The 20184-nt window shown below is 41.3% G+C and overlaps 1 pseudogene; it reads right to left on the minus strand.

Moving 5' to 3' along the window:
* Positions 1-2559: 2559 nt before the first annotated feature.
* Positions 2560-15016, minus strand: LOC132364375 (abasic site processing protein HMCES-like; annotated as a pseudogene).
* Between the last annotated feature and the right edge of the window lie 5168 nt (positions 15017-20184).

Genomic DNA, 20184 nt, shown 5'->3' on the forward strand with positions numbered 1-20184 from the left:
AGAAACCATCTAATCTAATGCTTTCATTTCACAGAACACAGAGCAAAGGCCTAGAAACTGGAAAGAAATTGCTCAAAAAGCAGATGGCGAATTTTTGGCAATATGGGGATTAAACTCTAAAGCTTCCAATCTCCAATTCCAGCTCCACTACTCTTTCCATATACCTCCATTCCCAGGAAAAGGCACATCATCTAAATCAGCGTATCATAGTTCCTGTGTTCATTCTGACGTGAGAAAACAATAGGTCACCGTTGTTTAGGGGGAATTTCCAGAAATTACCTGTATTTTCTTAAAGGCTAAGGTCACTCATGGAGCTCTCTGATGTCCTATCTGATTTAAAAGCCCAAACAAAGCTGCGGAAGCCAGCAGATATTTTGTAAGGCAGCTTTACCTCTGCCTGGCATTTTGTGGGGCAAAAGAGGGGAGGGCAAAAGTATTAAATTCAGGCTTAAAAGCTCCTCAGAAATTCTTTACACACAGGAGACCAAGTTGGAGAAAAGAAGATGACTCCTGCCAAGGGGAAGAAAGAGAGAGATGAATGCCTGTGGTTTTCAAAGGTTAACAACAACAACAAAGCCCAAGTATTTGCACAGGGATGAATGTTCATTGGCTTTTGGCCAACAACTGTACGAGGGCTTGTGCCCACATCCTGTAGCTGTGGTTTAGGGACGCTGCTCATGAGTGACTTCTTATGCTTAGTGGCAGGAAACTTTAGTCACTGATGTGTAAACTCACCTTTGGTCTGCACCTCCCACAATGTGCTCTGAAGGCAGTTCGGGGACCAGGCCTCCTGATTTTCTTACAGATACCAGTTCCTCAGAGACTAAGGAAGAACTCAGTCTAAAGCCTTGGGAGGGACTGAGACTTGATCAGTACTTACCTTACTCCACTCAGTTGTAGCAACCCCTTAGGATAATTCTATAGCCACAGGGAGGAATTATGATATCCTCTGTGAGATCCTCCCTTTAACCTCAAAACCCCAGACAAAAAAAGGCGAGCTCTGTTCCATTTCAGGGCTGCAATATGAAATATGAGAGGCGAAGTCAGGAGGTTGCTTCTGAGCCTAGATCTTGTATCTGATGAGCTATTTTACACTCAATTTTTAAAAGTTCGTAGTAAACTCAAAGTCTCCTTTTCAGTGAAGCTAAATGGAATTTGCAAGAAATTGCTCAAAAAGCACATGGTGACTTTTGGGCAATACTGGGATGAAACTCTAAAGCTTCCATTTTCCTACTCCTAGCCACTGCCCTTTCCATATATCCCCATTCCCAGGGAAAGGCATATCATCTAAATCAGTGTTTCACAGTTGTCATCTAAATCGGTGTACCATAAGTTACTTTGAGGTGAGAAAACAATAGGTCCAGTTTAATTAACTCTCATGTTTTTAGGCAGATATGAGAGATTGTTATGTTACATTATGGGTAGAGAGTATGTTGAGATCAATTTCTGTGAATTACCATCTCGTCTGTCACATCCTGTCCACAGTGCCTACCTCATGCATCTCAGGAACTACTTTTCCTTCCTTTTATATTCCCTGCTCACTCTTTATGGAATTATTGAAACAGATTGGAAGGGACCCTAAAGTTCATCTAGTTTAACCTCCTACCTATTGCAGGAATGCCCTCAACCAAAACACACAGCAGATGCAGGCTCAGCTTATGCAAAAGCATTGCCAGGGCAGAGAATCCCTTGCTTTCTACAGCAGCTAATTCTACTGCCAAGCAACTGCAGTGAGTTAAAGGTTTTTCTAAATATTACATCCAAACCTTCCTTTCTGGAAATTTACCTATTTGGTCCTTGATCTTCCTTTGAAGTTACCCCAGGTCAATCAATTTCCTCTTTCATATGGCCACACTTCAGATAAAGGCAGTTAACTTGTGCTCTCCCAACAAAGTAGTTTTATTTTTGTTTTTTGACACAAACCCCCAGTTACCACAACCGTTCTTCATGTGCTGGATTATCCATAGCCCCTATTGTACTCCTCCTTGTTCGTGGACTATTCTGTTTGGTTAACATTTCTTTTAAAATATTGTATTCAGCACTGGCATGGCAATTCAAATATAGGCTGACCAGTGCAGGTTAGAATGTAGTTGTTCTTCACTTGCCAATGTACTGTTATTAATGAAATCCAGGTTTTCCTTATTATACTATTTGTTCACATGAAGCTTATGGTCAACTTCATACTATATATAATACATAACACTATTTTTCTGATTTAATAATCTCATTTAAGGAACCAGTGAGGTCACTTTAGTATGGATTAATTGTAATGAACCTGGATTAGCTCCTAGTAATCACTGCTTTTCTCTTTTGACTTTTAAATTTATTCGTTAAATTTTTTCTAAAGTATGTATTTAATATTTTATCCTGAATCAGTGTCAGACTTATTTTTCTACAGTATCTGGCAACCAACATTATTTTTAAGTGGGATTTTTTTCTGTCTTCAGTCTGGAGGACAAAGTGGGAATTGTTACCATGATGGGCAGCTGAGCCAAGAGATCTTTGGTGTTGGTTAGCTGATCATTTTGTCCTCAGAGCAAAAATAGATGGGCAGTCCACTCAAGTTTTATTTGGTCTGTGTAAGCAAGAGTAAACAGAAGGCTGACTTAAATCAGCATCTACCACCCCACTGTTACTGAAAGTGGGGTCCAGCAGCTTGCCACTCTAAAGCCAATAAAAAGACAAGGTTGGTGGAAAGGAAATTTGCTTTATTTCAGGGGCTAGTAATGGGGTCGGAGGGGAGTGTGGACTCATGTCCAAAGGCCAACTCCCCCACGCTGACAATCAGTGGGCAAGACCTTTAAAGGGGAGATTCAGGCGTGTATAGGCAGAGGGAAGGGGCTACATGCAGAACAGCACAGGCAGCTCTGACAGTCGTCTTGAAATTGATCATGTGGTGGTCTGACCAGCATCATCTTGATTGTTCAAAGTACAGTTAGTCTTCAGTTCCAGAGTCAGTTTGTTCCCATTTCCTTGAGGCCAGTTCTCGGAATTGTGGCAGCTTATGTCATGGCTACAGTCTGCTCATCATGTAGTTAACTTCTTCCAGCTGGTAGGGGTTTCAGTATCTACAAAACAGCTCAAAGGATATGGCTCAGAGTACTATCCATAGCCCTTGAGGAGAAACTAAAGGTCCTTGACTTTGCTTAATGGCTAAACTATTATTATATTGTCCTGTTTGACTGTTTTCCTTTGCTTCTGCATTTTCTCACTTCTCTGATTGAAGTTATTCTTTGGCTAAAGTTTTTCTACAGACAAAAGGCAGGCAGAAGACATGGGGGAGAAGGCCATAGGATCCTGCTCCGTTTCACCACAATACTATTATCTTCATTGAATGCAGATTGCCCAATTCAGTGGCGATAATTCCCACTGTCATTTTTGGCCTATGGAGACTAGCCACAATGAAGCTGTTTAAGAATGTTGGGTTTCCCCTCACGAATGTATTTCTCTTGGCCTTGGTGAAGGAAGTGTCTCTGAATCTTCTGAAGGGATATAGTTAGAGTGAAACTGAGACGCTCTTACATAATAAATACACTTGAGCATCACAATCTCCCTAAGCCTTTGGATACCTTCTTCTAGCATTTCAACTTCATTCAGAATACACTTCCTCTGGGTCCATCTTTGGGTCAATTAACCAAGCAAACTATTGGAGCCATTTTTTCTCCCACCAAGCCTTTTTATTGTTTCCAAAAAAGCAATTTTGTCCACAGAAAATCCCAGTGCCCCACATTTGTTACAAAATCATTCCCTAGGTCTGAGGCCAGGAGAAAACAGTGAGATATGGAATTCCTCCCACCAGCAGCATTTTCTGAAATGTAGACAGTTTATCAATTATAATTTATTCAGAAAAAATACAGTGTTTTAAGAACTTAATTCCAAAAGAAGACTGAAAAAGCCCAAAGGCTGAGCAGAAAACAGCCTCTGCAAGCAGCACCAGGTCAGCTGAGGCTGAGAACAGCCAGCAGAGTCAGGATCTGAGGGAAAGTCCACCAGTCCTACCAGCAGAGGGCGGTAGGCACAAGAGCCCCTCCCCTCCCACCATGAATTGATGGTGGTGGCCATTCTTCTTCCCAGGCTGCCCACCCACCCCACTGGGGGGTTTCCTGGTCTCAACCAGGACAGCCACTCCCCCAAGAAGCCACAACCCTTTAACACTGTGCTACCTCCTCCCAAGCAACCCCGCCCCTCCTTCTTCCGCTTCAGCCATCGCTCCAGGAGTCCTGCCCCGCCTCTCGGCGGGGAGGGGGGAGGGGGGAGGGGGGAGGGGGCGGGGCGGGGGAGGCTCTTCCGCAGGAACCAGCTGGACCACTGGGGCACATCTGACTCTACCTTTTGGAGTGTTTTGGGGGTCTTCCTTTTTGGGTGACTTTGTGGCCAGCCATTGCAGTATCTTCTGGCTGATGCTCCTTTTTGACCAGTAAGTCAACAGGAAGCAGACACTCAGGACTGCTGTTTCGGGAGTCGTTCACCAAGGGAGAGACTGGATGGAAGGTGATGTTCTCTGTGGGGTGGCTAAACCTCAGAGCTTCTTGAGCTAAGACCTCACCAAAGTCCAGCCACTTAGAGACTGCCTCCTCTCCATCTAATATGGCAGGCCGCCTGGGGTGGATGGCGTTCAAGCCTTTGCAGGAGTCCGCTGTGATGATGGTGTAAAAATACAAGTACCCCCTCCAACCCCAGCCCCCAGCCCTCAAAGATCCCAGCCATTGTCAGCAGCCTCCAGCTGTCCCAGACTTTCTCCCAGTCCTCAGGTCCCTATGCAGCACCCACGCTCTCTGACCTTTGTTTTGATTTGGGGGAAGTAGATGAAGTAGGGTTGCCTCTGGCTTCTTGCCTGACACGGCTGCCGCTCACAGAATCCATCTGCTAAAACAACACAGCGTCTTCCTTTTCCCAGAGGCACCTTGAAGGACCGTTTCTCCGTTATGGTGTCACTACAACAGCTGGGAGTGTTGAACTGCAGCTTGGAAGGATCAGCTCCTTTGAACCAAGACGGGACCAAGCCCCATCGCATGGCAGCAACGATACGCTCAGGTGAGTCTGCGCCCTTCTCCAAGCGCAGCCGGGACAGGAGCCCTGGGCTGCTGGACTGCCGGCTCTTGTACGAGGGGCAGTACCGGTCCGGGTCCCTGGCGGTCCCTGTAGGCGCAGGCCCTGGCGAGGGCCTCCCTGGGCAGGTGGCAGTCCATCCGCCTGCACACCCTCCGCGCCACCTTCACACTGCGGGTCCCTTCGCATCAGGCCCCGCGCCCGCGTGGCTCTCTGCGCGCCCGCGCTCCCCGCGCCAGGCCCCCCTGTTGGAGCCATTTTTAGTGACTCAAACACATCGAATTCAAAATCTTATCCTGGTGCCCTCTAATCAATAACATTTTGTTTGTCCCAACATTATATTGCTGCCACCTAGATCTAATACGCTTCGAATCATTTCCCATACATGTTTTCTGTTAGTATGAATTGGCAAAACCTCAAAATTATTTAGGGGCACTTTGCACCTTCTCATGAATAGTATTTCTTTTACTTATTTGTTAGAAGCTGAATTTGGTTATAAGTCTAGAAACAATGCAGAATGAGAATAGATTATTGTACATTTAATCACGTACTGACTCTGACTACAATTGTTGATCCAGATGTGTTTTATTTTTTTTTCACTTGAGTGAAACAATAAATTCCCTGGCACCTGGTATTGCCAGTTATTGATCTGGCAAGTTTTTTTTTTTTTCTTTTTACTTGATATTAAAAATCATCAGTGGCAGTTTACTGCCAGGTGTTAGGACCAGCAATGTACATCAACCTCCTAAACCTATGTCATATTCTAGTCAATAGGAAACTTGATCACCTCTGTGTTCTGTAAAACATGGCATTGGTCTGTTTTCCTGATGCTATCATGTGATGACCTAACCAGGTGAACAGGAAGTAGAAACTATTCCAAAACTTGTGTGACACAAATCTCTCCAAATTCTGAGGCTTATATCACCAAAAGTCACATTGGTGATTTTTCCAGGGTGTCAGTGGTCTGGGACATGTTAAGATATGCCTCCTAAGGGAAATGGCAAATTTCTGCTTTCTTATCACTGAAAAATGCCACCATGCTTAATGGGGTTCCTCAGATTATAGAGGCAACATTTATCTCCTTTAGGTCTGCTATTTGAACCTATTGATCAAGTAATCCCAAAGGCTGCTAGTTTTGAGTAGGGGACAGAAAAGGAAAAGGCTCTGCAACTGGTCCAGTCTGCTGTGAAAGCTACTTTGTCACTTGGACTATATCCCCAGTAGATCCAATGGTGCTTAAAATCTCTGTGGCAGATAGAAATGCTGCAGGGAACCTTTGGCCAGCACCTCCAGATGAATCACTGGATAGAGCTTAGGATAGTAGGCAAAGATATCCCATTCTTTTAGATAACAGTTTTCCTTTTGGATTGCTACTGGGCCCTCGTAGAGACTGAACACTTGACCACACACCATCAAGTTGCAGTGCAGCCTAATCTGCCCATGATGAACTGGATGTGGTCTGACCCACCAAGTCTTAAGTTTAGGCATGCACAGCAGCACTCTCTTATCAGTTGGAGGTGACATATACCTGATAAGGCTCAAGTAGGTCCAGAGGGCCAAGCAAGCTGCATGAGTAAGTGAACAATGGTACCTATTCCTACTACATTTTCTTCTCTCTCAACCTACACCTATGGCTTCATGGAGAGTTCCCTGCAATCAATAGACTGAGGCAAGAAAAATGAACCTGATTCATAGATGGCTCTGCATGATTTGCTGCATCACCTGGAAGTGGGCAGCTGTGGCATCTTCTCCATGGTGGTCCTGGAAGGCGATGCTGAAGAAAATGCCTCCTAGTGGGCAGAGTAAATGGAATTCCATTTCCATGTTCTGCTTCAAGACTACTTTCTAGTTTATAACTGAGGAAACATATCTGGAGTAGGGGTGTGATCCAGTTACTCTCACACATTGTCTCACAGAGCCACCACAGCTTCCTAGTGGTAGACACATGATGCCGTCTTCCATTTTGCCTATATCAGGTTGGGTACCTTTCCACATAATAGAAACCATTTCACAATTTTAAACACAAAGTGTTTTAATACATGGAATTAAGTATTTACAACATTGTTACAAAGGCTGGAGGCACAGGCTGGGACTCAGGAAGTGATTCCCAGAACAAAACTGCAAAACTGGCGCACCCGAGGGATAGTTATCTCTGCCATACACGAGAAGCTAGGCAATCAGGAGGCTGCTATCACAATAGCAGGTACCAGGAACACAGCCCCTTAGCTACAATTCAACAACCAGGAGTTTTTTCCTGGAACTGTTGGCTTCAGAGCCTCTTTACATCTGCTAGATCTGTACCAGCAAAATGAATACGACAACTTCTGCCCCCTTCCTCCTTACTTACTCTGAAGTAGGACATGGGAAGAGCATTCCGTTATTCCTCTTAATAGTGATTGCAAGAATTTATTGAGTATCTATAGGTACCAAGCAGGGTGCTAATGTCTTTGTATTCATTACATCAATGAATCCTGGAATAAATCTCTCAATATAATATTAATGTCAAACCTCCATCTTGAAATGAGGAAAGTAAAAGTACAAAGAGGCTAAGAAACTTGGCCAAGATTCTGTACTCATTGGTAGAAGACCTGGATTAACCTAGAACTTAATAATATCCAGAATCTAGCTACAAAGGAATCTGAGAATTGTAATGTTTAGCTTTCTAACTTCTGCAGTAAAAAAAAAAAAAAAAAAAAAAAAAAAAGCCCACTAAAACAAGGTTGGAAGAGATGTTGAGCTGGCCATTTTACTGAATCCTCAACCTGACATATTTAAGATAACTGTGGAACTATTTTTCAGCCTGATTATAAACTCCTTGAAGTTATCCACATTTCTCCTCCACCACACACATTTACCTAGGTAATTGGTAAATGTGTTTTATGATGCTGATCTCATAGACATTTCGGTTTCAATCCATGTCAGTAGCACTTGTTTAAGCTTCCAGGAAAACACTGCCTTTTTGTAGTCTGGTTTTATAGAGCAGCATACCCACTTAGGCCTTCTCCCTGACTTTAGAAAGAAATAGTATTTTGATTTTACCAAAAGTCTCTTTATTCCCAGACTTTGTTGTGGTTAAATACATAGCAACACTCAGAATGTGTCATCATTACAGAAAGTGAGGAATGGCATTTTCCTGGGGTAAAAAAAAAAAAATCATAAAGAAGACTAGCTGAGTGATGGCCAGAGCACCAGCCAGGAGCTTGACAGCTTTAGAATGTAGCTAGTTTACCAGAAGTGTGGGCCACACCTAGAATAAGCAGAACGTGATGACCTGGTAGGTATTCTGGCCAGAAGGAGTGTATCAGGAAGAAGAGATGAGCTGAGGCTCCCCCAGGCTGACATCAGCTTCAGGGAAAGTGAACTGCAAGCAGTAGACACCAGCCAACTGATTCTAGTGACTTTTCAGATGATGATTCCAACAGGAGAGGTGGAGAATGTAGGAAGCAAAAATGACTTCCACAGGAACTAAAACATGTTCAGATTTGGATAAGTTGAGTATGAAGGGCTGTGGGACATAAGTGAAAATATTCCTGTCTCATCAACAGGTACACGTGAAGGTACGTTGCTCAGGAGACAAGATCTTTGGCTTGAGATAAAGGCCAGGGAGCCATCCAAGGATGAGCGGTAGCTGAAACCTTTAGTGTGGATGAAATTGCTTAGAGTGAGGGTATAGAACTTTCTGCAGTAATGGAAAATTCCAGAATTCTATGCTGTCCAACACAGTAGCCATTTGTCGTGAAATATGGCAGATGAAACTTAGGAACTGAAATTTTGTTTTATTTTAACGAATTTAACTTCATGTGGCCACAAGTGTCTAGTGGCTATCCTATTGAATAGTACAGGTATAGGAATAAAGAAAAAGATGCTGAAAATGAAATAATAATAGCAATATTGAATATCTGAGCTTATACTGATGCCACCAAAGATAAAAAAGAACACATGCCTTTTTGAGGTTTTTTTTTCCCTCTCATATTTTATCAAATGGTAAAGAAAATCCAATGATACCAAAGAGTTTTGTTGGAAACCAACAGCTTCCCAACTCACCTCTTCCCACTTCCAGCTTAGTGGTAACTTATCTTAAGAGCCTTTCTTTCTGGTTCTGCTGGTAGTGACCTTCATAACTTTGAAAAATATGTTTCTATTTCTCTATATTGATTCATCAATATCAGATATTATCTGTTGACTGTCTTCTATGAAAGGACCAGACTTAGTTCACATACACTATCCTTCACACTTCTCTTTCCTCTCTACCTGTTTATTTTCACTTTTCTATTGATAAAATTTGTTACTTAAATAATACATTTTCACTTCTATTTCTCTGTCAATTTTAGTTTCTATTTCATCTCCCCTCTGTGAAAATAAAGATGTTGATGAGATAACTCTAGATTTCTCCAGCAACTCTTATTTTTTTGCCTTTTATCAAACATGCATTTACTTCTACCTTATCCAGGTTATAAACATTTACATTCTGTTCTGGAATCATATGAAGTGTGTCACACTTGTCTGCACTTAGTAATTCTGAGGAAAAAAGTGATGGGGCTTGTGAAAGGAGGAACGTGAGACAAATTATCTGTGCTTTGCTTTAGTTCTCCGTTTTACTTTGATGGTGCAAAAAATAATAACTCATTGTCTATATGTCTCCAAATTTACCATATAGTATCTTATGATTTTCTTACAGGCTTATAGGTTATTAATATCCTTGTTTTGCAGGTAAAGAAATCAAAATAGAAATAAATAGAATGACTTGACCAAGGTCATGCAATTAGGAAGTAGGGAAGTTGACAGTCAAGTTAGGTTTTCTGATGACATATCACCTTGCAAATCTTTCTCAGTAAAGTTCCCTGACCACTCAAGTTTGCAAAAAAGTAATGAGTTGGGTTTCTTGCTTTAGGTTTAAAATCCATGGTTCATTTTGGAGCAGAGAGATCTGAAGCTTGTGTACGGTGGCCACATTTTCTTTCAAGGAACTGCAGAAATACCTCCAAGCATCTGGGTACGTCATGAACCCAAGTTGGCAAATGCTTACCTATCGGTAAAGAATCATCCAACATTAAACTAACATTTACCGGGCACTCATGTGCCAGTGTCTGGGTTAGGATATTTCATACTCATTATTTTATTTGCCCCTCACAGCAACTCTTTGAGTAGAGAACATATCAGAGATGGAATTGAGTAATTTGAATGTCAATAACTCACCCCTATCATTGAGTCTTCTCCTTCTTTAAAATGGGGTAGAATAACCTGTCCCCCAGACATATTTTGCAAGTGCGCATATTTGGAAGATGAATTGAATGTGGTAAAAGGAAATGAGATTAAGTGGTTTGTTTACTTGGGAGATAGGTGTAGACAGACATAACACTGATGAGTAATAGTGAAGTCTTATGAGGCCTTTGCTTCCGTTACCGGCAGTGAAACTGACCCCAATGAATTGGCATTGGGAACTGCTCTCGTGCACAACGCAAATGACTCCGAACACTCTTCTAAATTGCTAAATTCCAGTGAGGATCATGCTAGCATGATTGTGCAGTAGTAATGGGTTCCTGATCCACAAAACCCACCCAGGATATTTCCTATCATTTTCAGTAATACTGTGATTAATGCAAACTCATTAAAGAGGTATCTCAGGCAGGAGACAGATCCAGATTCTATGCAGTTTATGTGACAAGGGGGCTCTCTTTGAGAAGAAAAGACTGTAATGCTATAAATACAAAATTAGGCATAAAAATGAATGTTTTTGAATGGCAAAATACATCCCAATCAAATATCCCAATCAATATTAAAAAATATAGGGCTTCCCTGGTGGTGCAGTGGTTGAGAATCTGCCTGCTAATGCAGGGGACACAGGTTCGAGCCCTGGTCTGGGAAGATCCCACATGTCACGGAGCAGCTAGGCCCGTGAGCCACAACTACTGAGCCTGCGCATCTGGAGCCTATGCTCCGCAACAAGAGAGGCTGTGATAGTGAGCAGCCCGTGCACCGCGATGAAGAGTGGCCCCCGCTTGCCACAACTAGAGAAAGCCCTCGCACAGAAACAAAGACCCAACACAGCCAAAAATAAAAATAAAATGAATAAATTAAAAAAAAAAAAATCAGCCTGAAATCCAACACATTCCTTTCTTAAAAAAAAAAGAAAAAAAATGAAAAAATATAGATATTACAAACCTGAAATTTACTACAAAATTAAAAATTCAGAAAATAACATAATACCTTTGTTAATTAGCACACTTATATAATACTTCATTCATACTCATTGTGACTGCATATTATTTGACTACATCTTCCTACGACAAGGGGAGCAGATGGCCTTGGGTCCTAAACCAGAAGTCAACAGTGTGGGCTGCAACAGCAGAGTAAAATGATAATGCTGAGATTTGGTACCTATTTCACTTATACAGATTGTTTTTTAAGAAAGTTAAAAAAAAAAAAAAAAAAGGGAATTCCCTGGAGGTCTAGTGGTTAGGACTCCGTGCTTCCACGCGGGCAACTAAGATTCTGCATGCCGAGCGGCCCGGCCAAAAAAAAAAAAAAAAGATCTGTGTCTCCTTCTGCATTTGATCCTCAAAGGCTGTTCCACCTGAGGAGGTCTGGGGTCCAGGAGTGAGGTTCCCTCAGACCATCCACCTTGGTCTTTCCAAGGATAACCAAGGAAGACGGTCTTGAGTAATCCACACCGTGGAGTATTATTTAGCCATAAAAAGGAATGAAACACTGATGCAAATTACACCATGAATGAACCTTAAAAACATGATGCTGAGTGGGAGGAGCCAGTCATAAAAGACCACATGTTGTATGATTCCATGTGCATGAATGTTCAGAAGAGGTAAATCCACAGAGACAGAAAGTAGATCAATGGTTGCCCAGGGCTGGGGGGTGGGGAGGGTGGGAGTGACAGCTAAAGGGTACAAGGTTTCTTTCTGGGATGAAGAAAATATTCTAAAATCATTGATGGCTATGGATGCACAACTCTGTGAATATACTAAAAGCAATAAATTGTGCTTTTTAAACAGGAAAAAAAAAAAAATTTCCATAAGGAGAATAGTTAATTCATTTTTTCTTCAGTTTATTGAAGTGTATTTTCATAAAATTATTATTAATAGTTTTGAAAAGTTTCATTCAGCTTTACAATTCATTGTTGATAATGGAAAATATTCATCAAGTTTCTTCCACATATGAGATATGAGATTTGGAAGAATTTTCACGGACTACCTCCTGACTCTACATATTTTAACGGTTGTTCTTCTCCAATACCCTCATGTTTCCTGTGCCAGATGCTTGAGGGAGCATTTGTATCTTCATAGGAGCTGAACTTTGGTCTTGCCCTTTCTTTGAATCTTGTTGCTAGTTGGTTACGGAAGTGGAGGCCAGTCTTAAATCAAGATAAGGGATAACTTAACTCTTCATGAAAGTGAGTGGGAACCATATAATTTTATCCTACCTGCTTAACCACAGCTAAATGCTAACCTACCTCAACGTTCCTTTAACCATATCTCACAAATGCCCATGGTCATTCTGACACCCAACTTGAGGGGACGAGTGATAAAGGGAGAGACAAAATGGAAAGGAACAGCACTTTAAACCAATTTCAGTTAAATAAAATTTACTTTTGAAAATTAAGGAAAAAAAGGAAAGAAAAATGGCCATGGGAGTACATTGCTAGGGCCCCTCTCACAGCCTCAGAATGGACCCATTAAGGGATGTATTTTGAAATTTAATCTTTATTAGCTTCACAAAAAATCCACTCTGACCCTAGGATTGTGGAAGGGGTAACAGATCTGGAGTGCAAAATCTTGATTCTAGTCCTGGCTTTCCCACTGATTCACAATATGGACCTTGGACATGTTATTCACCCCCTGGCCCCTCAGTTATTCCTTTAAAAAATAAGAGTTTGACTAGGTAACACCCAGAGTTCTCTTCTCCCTCTGACATTGAATTGTGTCAAATAGAACTGGCTGCAGTAGCAAAATCCACACAAATGGGGACCTTCCTGCCTTCACAGTCTCAGGGCACATAGCATCTAGGCCTAAATTCAGGAGGCAGAAGCAACCCTGGCTATTTTCACTCCGTTTTAGAAGCAGCTGCCTTGGTTTTCAAGAATGCAGTCATCTCTTCTCAAGGAAAAAGGTGTAGTCTTTCCAGGGACTCTAGTCCCCTGTACACCCCAGTGATCTTGTGAGTCACTACAAGATTGATGAGGGGCTTCTTTCCGTGGTGACCACTTCTGCTCTTCCCAGCAGCTGGAGGGCTTAACCCAGCCCTGACACAGCTTCCTCAGTTGGGTTGGGCATCCACTTAACCAAAGCATTCAGGGCAAGACTTGACAGCTCGGCACTTTGGGCCCTGGAAGGGATTCCAGAAGGGAGAAGGGTGGGAGCATGGTGAAACGACTCAACTGTGCTCTCATTTTTTCCATGGGTTAAGGTCTCAAGAGGTGTGTCTTAGCTAGAAAGGAACGTTAATGGCTAAGGAGGCTTAAGGGGCCCTCAAATGCTGAATGAAACATTTCTTGGTGGGTGGGGCTGTCCAGCGAGACTTCCCCATCCCATTTGCTTCTGACCTTCATAGAACAATCTTCTCTGTACCCTGGTCCATTGGGCTAAGCTGACTACGTCTCAATCTCAATAAATACACCTCTTTCACTACCAATCAATTCTCTGACAGTTTCCAGGTCTGCCGTCCTCTAGCTGCTTTTCCCCAGGTCTGGCAATGTAAGACCAAGAGCCATTTGCTTGAATGGAGAACCATGCCTAAAATTTAACAGACAGTCACAGCTGTGTTAAGAGGATTCAAGCTCGAGTACATTCTAAAATAGAACTCGGCCACAGAGGGCATGGAGACACGCCGTGCTCAACACTGCCAGAGAATGCGGCCCTGAAGCTTGGGTTTTCACGCCTCAAACTCATTAACCCCCAGCCTGCATTTCACACATCATGTCCCTCCAGAATCTCTGGCTTCCTTTCTTCAAACAGAACACCCTTTTCTTCCTCAGTGGCTTTGACTGGTCCTTGACTGTTATTGATACTATTACTCAACCAGAATGTTCTGAATGCCAAGGCTACAGTAGGAAACAGAATGTCCCTGTGGGGGAAGACTTGCTCTAATTATTAGAATTATTGGATTATAGGCATGTAGAGTTGGAGGGGATCCTAGAAATCATGTAATTCTACCACCATCATCCTACAGTTTGGGCAAAAAGAGGACCAAAGTTTACGCAGTGAGTTTGGGTCATTACCGAGAAAGTGGAAACTAACTCCTTGCCCTGTATTTATTTCTATTAGACCATTTAATAATCATTATTCTTAACTCTAAGTAATTTTGCAAAGATACTTTAGATAAGTTTTATAGACTTAGGTACCTACTACAAACATTGAGCCAATTGCCTTAATCGTTTGCTTTAGTTTGGGAGTAAAACCGAGCCTAGAAGTGCCGAAGAAATTATCCTCTGACATACACAAACATCCGAGATATTGTTTTCCTTATCCAAATCTCCATGTACAAACATCATAGTTTATAACTAAACACATTGATGTATACATATATTCATTCAAGAGGCTGTCAAACTGCGGGCTGTGTGCAGGTGCTGTCTCTTGTCCTGTGAACTACTGAGAGAGGAAATAAGATAATGCTGAGGTGGAGTCCCTAACACAACAAGAGAGCTAGGCATGGCCCTCTCCCACCCTTGCACACTGTGACTTTAGAATAAGGCAGATTGGGATACCTAATTTTAAAAGGTTTAAGATGGCTAAGGGAAAGAAGAAGAGAGAAGGATTAATTTAAACTAAGTCCAAGGAAGGCTTTTGGGGATGGTAGTATATGACCAGATCTTAAAGGATGGGTAAGAATTTTACATGCACACAATGGCAGGAGAGTGATCATCAAAGAGGGGGAAGTAGGGTGGACACAGCATGGAGATGGGGAGGGCATTGAGGGTGTTGGTGCCAACTTGTGGCCCGCTGATGCTATATCCCATGGCCCTCAGAAGGAGGAAGCACAAAACTCTACTCAGAAAGAGGGAATTCTCAAAGAGTTATATCTAATTTTCTAGGTGTGAATTCCCACATCCAGAAAAAAACACCAAGTAGGTAAGACTTTCAGATTTTGAGACTCCCTCATTTTAGCTATTTCTCTATAAAGAAGTCCCAAGATCTTCCTCCTTGCCTCGGTTCAAATCTTAGCTTTAAACTTGCTAACACTAAGATCTTAGGCAACTGATCCAATCCTCTCGGATCCTTTGTTTTCTTATCCATATACCTCCTCTAGGGTGCTTGTGAGAATGTAAATAACATAAAGCCTCAAAACTGCTCATAAGAGTACTTGGCACCTATGAATATTTAAGTTCTTCCCTGTGAGTTCAGCCTCCCAAGGCTTGAAGACGGATATGGCAACCAGACTAACTGGATCATTTTTTGAGGCTTGGGTTGAATCGTTGACAAACCACAGAGTCAGGATAGTTATGCGTAGGGTGATCAACTGTCCCAGTTTGTCCAGGACTGACGGGTTTCCTGGGATATGGGACTTTGATTGCTAAAATGGGGACAGTCCCAGGAAATCAGGATGGTTTGTCACCCTAATCTTGTGGTTAAGCGTGGGGCCTCTGGAGCCAGTCCATCTAGGTTCCAATCTTAGTTTTGCCATTACCACATGCATAAACATGAACAAGGTACCCAACCCTCCATACTTCAGTTTCTTCATCTGTAAAATAAAGACTAAAATAATAGTACTAACCTCGTAAAGTTGTTATGAAGATTAAATAAGTTAGTATACATAATTTAGCTCTTTTTAGTAGTAGAAGATACCAAACTTTCTTTGTCTTGACCCACCTAACTCTAAGTTCCTTAGATAATCCTTAAAAAAATAACCTGTTGAAAGGAATCAAATTAATTGCTACTTGTGTACTTACACACTCTCTGTCTTCACAATGGATTTGAGGTGGAGTGAATCTCTTCTCTCGGTGACCCTGGCACCGTGGGCTTGCCCTGTCCTCGTATCGTGGCACTGTGTTGGTTGGTCTTTTGCATCATTGGGTATTTGGGTTAGAACGTGGCTTATGACTCAGAACCTTTCTACTCCCCCTGAAGGGAGCAGGGCTCAGCATTGGGAGTCAGGACACTGTGCTCATGGGTTCGACCTTGGCCACAGCCTTCCCTCTCTGGATCTCAGCTTCCTAATCCTTTAAATAAGGGGGTTGAATGGCACGACTCCCAAAGTCCTTTGGTTTTGAGTGAAAACATTGCAGGGATACATTTTCTTCTTTTCCCTTTCTTTCTCTAGCTCAGGAAACAGAGAAGGGAGAAGCAGACAACAGCAGTCTCCTTGCATGTCCCAAGATGTCTCCCCATCCTAAGGAGGGGAATTCTGGAGCCTTACACAAAGGCTAGTGTAGGCTCTGCCCCTCTAATTATGGCCCATTAAGGCCCCAGATCCCTCCTGTCTGCAGAATGTTCTATTTAACATTCTCCCTGGCGGTGCCGTCGCCAAGGACGCAAGCCATTGCACTCACTTCTGTTGATGTTTATGTTGAGAAAGTAGATAATCCTCACTGCAGTGACAAGTTGATTGAAGCAAGTAAAAACCGAATAGGGTTTAGAATTCTAATTGCTGACAGATTCATAATGGTGTGTGAGCCTGGTGTCTGCTTGGCTGCCCTGCTGTTCAGAACAAAGTGTGAAGTTAAAGAGTATATTGTTTCTGGTATGAGATTTCTCAACCCCAGAATTGTTTCTTTTCTGAAGGGAGGTATGGGAGGGAAATGTGGCTTTCTGAAAATGATGAAGAAAAACATCCAGAGGACTTAAGGGGAAAGAGACAATCAGGTGGGGTTTTCTAGTGAAAAGATAAGTGGAGATAGGTGTAGGGGGAAAACATCTGAGTTCTAGTTGGATGGTGACATTGTGTCACTTGGGGCAAGTCACTTAACCTCTCTGACCTGTTAAATGGGTCTATTAGATTGAAACTGTTTACAATTTTGTTGTCTTACAGTAGTTTTCTATTAAATATTTCTAGGAAGAATAACACACAATCAAACAAAATCAGAATAGTTTTGATTTAATGTCCCTAATCCCCTGGCACTAGCTGGGAATATACATTGCCCATTGATATCTATATGTGTATGTTAAATTATACAAAGTAGATTGCAAGGATTCACAAATTTCTAATATTGGCTGTCCTTGGGTTGATAAGGATGTCAGTAAGACTAGGGGTTGGGAAAAATGTATTTCAACTGTATCTGCATAGCTTTATTTCTTATATAAAATATTTGAAAGAAATATAGCAAAATATGAAGAATTATTAATTATAGGTAGTGAGAAATACAGGTGTTATAATAGTTAAGTACTTCTATTTCTCTAAATTAAAAAAAAATGTTGACTAAATATTGTTGCTTCTTCAAATTCGAGTATTTTGTGATTTGGTAAGGTATCCTTTTTGAACCTCAGCTTTCTCATTTATAAGATAAGAAAGTAAGTCTAGGTGATCTCCAAGATCCTTTGAATCATTAAATTCTATCTCTGGTAAGAAAATAAAAACAAGATGGCTAATTGACAGGGAAGGAAGAACTAATTTTAAGCAAGTATGCTGGAAGATTGTGTTGAGACCCTATTAAAAGTAAAGGTGATGATTTTGTATTCCTTCCAACTTCCAGTAATTCTATGTAGATATATAGTTCCCAAATGCTAATTTAAACATCCAATGTTTGAGAATCACCCACAGTATTTCTCTGCCTTTGCAGAAATTACCACTATGATGAAGAGGAAAGTGGTAATTATTTCAGAGGAAGAATGGGCTCTTGCAATGAAGTGTGGTTTGGGAATTAGAAGATTCAGGATTTTAGTCCTGTCTATGGTACTCTCCATCTAGGTGACTGAGCAATTCACTTTAACCTCTCGGGATCCTGGTTTCCTCATTTGTAAAGTGAATGAATTGGACTAGGTAATTGTAAAGGTCTCTTCTGTAAGGAAAAAGAAAGAAGCAAACATTTTACTTGATAATAAAACCACGCTGGGAGAAAGATGGAAGACAGCAACAGATCAGGAATGTCATAGGTAGAGTTTGTAGTGATTATAGCTATTAGACTAGCTGTGATCAGTCTTTTGGTCGTCTGGAAGCCAAGTATTCCACAGTTTTATTTCAAGGTGGAGTCACTCTTTCAGTCCCTTCTCTCTGGACTCTTTTTTGCCATCTTCTCTATAGCATGTGCACTCTATGCTGCTTTGCTCTTGTGCTATGCTGGGCTCCTTACTTATCTTTGTATCCTGAACATTATTTTTCTTGATTCTCTGATTATTCTCCATGAAAACACACACACACACACACACACACACACACACACACATATGTATATACACACACATTTGAGATTTTTCAACCTCAGAAATATATATATACATATATATATATTTGTAGCTCATGGTCTTTGATTTCTTAACCACTTTCATTTTCAGGAGTATCCCTCCAGTGTGCACTCTGGGTAACTTCCTAAAACTTTGGTGCTGAAAATCCTTTGTAATGGATAATTTCATGTTTATAAAAAATAATTCTTTTACTCACTCATCAGTTATTACTAGATGGAGTTAAAAATGGTTTTACTCCTCTTGAAACAAAATATAGAATGCTTTTCTTTCAGAAATAAACTTTAGTTCTGTGCTCTAATTGCTATATTATTTTGTCTCTTCATATCCTTATCTCATATCAATCTGACTTTTTTAGAATCATCTCCTGGATTTATACAAGTCTTTCTCCAGTAAGATGGTGAAAAGCTTCAGGCACATTATGAGCTAATAAATTGACAGTTTCTAGATTAAAGCAAATGCAGAGACAATGATTAAAGAGCTTCTACACTAGTAAAGTGAATAATAAGCACTCAGAGATTGTCTGTGGATAAAGGATCCCTGTGGGCATATTTCAAAGTCCATTCAGTGGCCAGGGGTTGGAGAGCTCTTCTAGAAGAAGAAAAACCATAAATCACTTGCTCTTCAGATTTTTTTCTAAGGAGACAGAGACTGAAGCCATGACTCAGGCTTGCCAAGATTTTAGACCTGTGGTTCCACAAAGTCTAAGAATTCTGAAGCTGAGACCACTGAGTTATCTTTCCAGTATCAAAAGCCAACTGAGCATGGATAGTCCCCTGGCATTCTGAAGACACTAAAATAGGATGGTCCTCTACCTTTCTCTAACCGTTTTTTTTGCCAATCACGACTTCCATTCTGTATTATGGATGGTGGTGCAAATTCAGGAAAAGGTATCTGTTGGCCATGCCAAATCCACCAAACACAATTTAACCATTATGAATATTCAATCCTTTTGTTAACTTTTAACACCTGCTTTTTCAGAGCTGTTGATTTTTCTTTAATGATAAGTCTCACCCTGACCCCCTTAAAGTGTAATTGACAGAGAGAAAACAGAGCCTGGATTATTGTCACTGTCAATGGACCACAAAGAAGACAAAACCTGATGACAGTGACATGTGGGGGGGAAGTTCCAGTGATATTGTATTTTCCGATCCACTGACAATCAACACGTGTTTATGGAAATCACTCTGTCACTGGATTTCCATCACAAACCTTGGGAAAGAAGACTGAGAGAGTGAGGGGAGAGGAAGAAAGTTTTGGAATTATCCCCGAGAGAGATCATAAATCTTCTACAGGGCTTGATTTCTTGTAACTATTTCTTGCCTTAAGAACAGTAAGAGTCAAATGACTACCCTGAACTACTGCTTTTCTGCTGACATCTAAGAGAAATACAATATCTTGATATTAGACTAGAGAAAGAGGATTGAAAGTTATGTAGCTCATTCTTCTTATTTAAAGACAAGGAAACCAGAGAGTGAAAGCCCACGATCTCACTGAGAATCAGAGTTGGAAGTTGTATTTGATTTTCTCACTCACAGGCCCATGTTTAGTCTGAGCTTTGGAGGTAGACTGCATTTGATTTCAATTCCAGCTCCTCACCTTAATAATTGTACACTCTTGGGCATGCTACTCAATCTCTGTGCCTCAGTTTCCTCATTTGTCAGTTACAGATAGTAGTAATATCTATTTCATAGGATTGTCGTAAGGAGTAAATCATATAATTCAGGTAAAGTGCTTAACACAATCCAGGCACATATTAACACAATATGTATTAGCTATTCTTCTTCTTCTT

This window comes from Balaenoptera ricei, chromosome 4 (assembly GCF_028023285.1).
Source record: "Balaenoptera ricei isolate mBalRic1 chromosome 4, mBalRic1.hap2, whole genome shotgun sequence".
Lineage (NCBI taxonomy): Eukaryota > Metazoa > Chordata > Mammalia > Artiodactyla > Balaenopteridae > Balaenoptera > Balaenoptera ricei.